Source organism: Poecilia reticulata, linkage group LG17 (genome assembly GCF_000633615.1).
Source record: "Poecilia reticulata strain Guanapo linkage group LG17, Guppy_female_1.0+MT, whole genome shotgun sequence".
NCBI lineage: Eukaryota > Metazoa > Chordata > Actinopteri > Cyprinodontiformes > Poeciliidae > Poecilia > Poecilia reticulata.
This window is the reverse complement of record NC_024347.1, coordinates 30784053-30788009: the sequence shown is the minus strand read 5'-3', so window position 1 is coordinate 30788009 and position 3957 is coordinate 30784053.

The following is a 3957-nucleotide window of genomic DNA, read 5'->3' as shown; positions in this document are numbered from 1 at the left end:
AACAGATCCCAGGAACAACATCAGACATCTCAGTCCAGAAATGTGCAGTTCTAGGCACAGCCAAGATACTGCGCAGAACCCTCAAGCTCCCAGGCCTCTGGTTGAGGACCCGAGCTCAGAGGATGAAACAGACCACCCACGGAGGGTGAGAAGGGAATTTTTTTTTAAATTATATATATAGTAACATTTCTGTTTTAAATAATTCCTGATGTGTATGTAACGTCCACATTAGTAACTGTTATTCATCTACATTTAAGTGCTATAAGCTATGACATCTGATTACCAGGGAGCAGAAGGAGAGCAACATGGCTGACATGATGGAGAACCATCACAACACCTGGATCTCCTTCAGCAGGAAGCAGCTACCAGCTGATGGCAGAGCAACAAGGAGTATGAGACAAACAGAAGAAAAATAAAAGTTATGTCTCAGTGAACAAAGTCTCTTTATTTCTGCTCACTCCACACATTATTGTACTTACTGTAGTTTATATCAAGGTCCTAATACAATCCTCCCAAAATGTGAGGAGCTTTAGCCAGAGTGAAAATAACATTATATAAATATTTCATTAACATTGTAGATTACCAATGAAGCATCCAAAACTGAATACATTATTCAGCAAACCAAACATTTTGACATTATTATCAGGGCAGCTATTAACAAGAACCCAAAATACAAATCATGTTTGTTAGTTTCTAGTTTATAATCATCATTCTATTCACTCACTGTTTCTCTGTCTGCCTGCAGAATCTTCAATGTAAGAAAGTGAGAAAATGTGTCCAAAACCTGAAACCTTAATTATAAGACTGAGTTTAAACTTTTAATTCTTAGTGTCCAAAATGTGAAAACATGGAAGAGGAACCAGTCAGATTAGAAGGAATAAAGATTTATTTGTTCTCAGTATAACTTGGACATCAGGTGAATCGTAATTAAACGTATTGAGAAGTTAAAAACAACAGATCAGATTGTTAATGCACTGCAACTCTGTAAGAACTTCAGACACATTTGTTTAAAATCAGAAATGTTTGATCAGCATATTGAGCTCATGTGATTCCTGCTCCAGAAAGGTGAAGGTCTCTGGACATCCTGAAGGTCAACACCGACTGGCAGGAAGACGGACACTGATGAGATCCTGCAACCCAAAAGCTGCAGGAAGAACCACGATGGTCTGAATTCACCAACATGAAAACACATTGGAATATATTMTGAATTAATTCTGACATTTTTAAATTATTTGCAACACCCTGACTAACATTAGCTCAGGTATATTCGGCACTATTACAAGTTTTATCGTAGTTTAATACAAAAATCATCGTTAGCTTAGCTGAACCGTCTGAGCCTCCTGCGTTCCTCCCGCTGCAGGGCGGAGATCAGCTCCTCCTCACCACATCGCAGCTCCTCCTCCCACTGTCACATTTTCTTGAAGTCTCAGAAAAATGCAATCAGGCTATAAAGAAAAATAGCTCAGCTCTCTCTTCTTTTTTTGTATCAGAAAAACTACAACTCGCGTCAGGTCGCATGTAACGAAGCACAGCTCAGAGCCTGGTGGCGGGGCGCTACACCCCCCGCCACCAGGAGGCGCTACCCTGCTACAGAGCCGAGAAGGGTGGTGGAAACGCGGTCACTCCGAAACAGAGCCGAGCCGGGTTGGCCGGTGGAAAAGGGGCAATAGAGCTGTGGTTGCACAGCTCTATGTGAACCGCAGGAATATGGAACTAGAATATTTTTAACAGTACATTTTGGTTAAAATTGAGCCAGGGTCTTCCAGTGTTTGAGTCTTCAGCATCAGTAGGCTTTATTTTATATATTTTTTTAGCTATGATGGCCATTTTTTTTTCTAGCACATGCAAGTCCAAGAGAAATTTTCCATGCAGAGACCATAAAGTAAATATCTACATGCATTTATATAAAAATTAGCTATAAATGCATAGATCTTATTTTACAGGTTGACTTTAACATTAACAACAGCACTTTCTACACTTGAGCTGTAATCAAAGGACATTAAACACAAGCAGACAAAAGAAATTGTTGGAAAATGTAATTATTTATTATAACTAAAACACATTTTCTTAAGGTTTTCTCACATCAGGTTATTTTACTGAGATTGTATTGCATTGTAGACCTTTATTTCTTTTTAAATAAAAAATGAGACTCAAATTATGCCAAAAATTAACTACTGATGTATACATTTTATACAACAGTATAACAACTTTTACTTTAAAGACCTCTTGGTCTTGCAATAAGCATCCAGATGCCGGTTGAGAGCAGATCAGTACTACATTTTATGTTGTACAAATATTGTAGCAAATCAGATTAAAAATAAACTTCAAATCAAAAGCATCAACCTGGATATAACAAATCCAGCCACCAAAAGACCCCATCAGCTTTAACACATTGATTTGCATCAAGTACAGAGTCAGAAATTAATGACATTATTGGTTAAAATATCTGGGTAATAATGGTTTAAAGTATGTTAGAAATATTAGAATTATATTAACAATATTGTCATTTGTGCATTTCAGGCATTGTAGATGATATAGACTCACTTTTTTCTCCCTCTTCATTTAATGATGGAGTCAGAACCAACACAAAATACTTACAATTTTGAGCATGATTTAACAAGTGCAAAACGACAACAGAACAATTTGTTTTTGGAGAGATTCTACTTGAAACTATTTTTTGCTAAAAACTGTTCTAATATATCCATAGACCTGCTGACATCATTCTGAATATCCAAAAAGATTTAGAAATCTCTTCATATAGCCTTTGCTTTCCTTCTTCTTTTGTCTGTCAACAGCAACTTCCCGTCGTGACATTTTGGACATGAGTATGGCCTTCTCCTTCATTTCCTCCAAAGACTTGATTCGGGCCTGGTACCCCTGTTTGGCCTCTGCTTTCTCTCCTTCGAGAGAAAGGAGAGCATGAAACGCCATGCTGTTTCATGGCGTCATGAAACAGCAGCATGTAATCTGGAGCAGCCAGAGGGTTTCGCCTGAGGGCAATCTCTTGAAGACGAGTGATGCAGTTGGCTGACTGATCCATGAGAGAAAGCATTATGTCTTGCGGGTGAGCAATCTCTTCCTCTTGCCTCTCAATCAGTTGCTCAGTAGTCAGCTTTTTCTTTGCAGCATTTTCATACTTGCTTTTCAGTTCTTGTACTGTCGTCTTCTTTCACTTGGAGGTTTGTTCCCCCTAAGGCTTAGCGAAAAAGTTCCTGAAATGAATTAGCTTATTTAATGGGTCTGTATATGGTAATTGCAACCTGCTGGAAATATACAGCATGTGCCTCACATCATAAATCAGAAATTACACATTTAAAGAAAATACTGAAAATGGGCAACAAATTTACAATTGAAAATAAATGAAAGTGTTTCAGGTAAAATAAAAGGTAAAATAGAGACAATTTAGTCAGCTAATGTTGGTTTACCTACTTACTTTCAGCATTATTAGTAATATACCCGAGTAATTTTACTTTTTTCCTGTTGATTTCCCGCCACCGAACCAGTCCAGTTGGTGGCGGTAATGTACCATGGTGGTTGGTCTCCCACCCACCATTAATCACAAGAAGAAGAAGTAATTTGGCGCCGTAATCCACCTGCTGGACTRTCAAACCRCTGTGTATGTTTTGAAATAGTTGAGATTATTTACCTGTAAATTATACTTCGGACACCTTTCTTTAAATWGTTTCCCTGATTAAGTTATTGAAGGCATTTTTTGGGTTTCACCGGATCTTCTAAGCAGCGTGTGAGAAAACACAMGGCACAACCTCTGAGGCATTTTGCTCGGCTGCTGGCGCTTGAGAAACAGAAATGGCGTCATGAAACAGCAGCAGATTGAGGATGAACGTTAAAGAGGAATCGCTACAATCAAGGGAGGATCTGCTGGACTCATCTAAAGGTAGGTGAAGCAACTCCTGGAGCGGCGGACCGAGAAGACGTCTCAAGGTAAGAGCTGCTGCT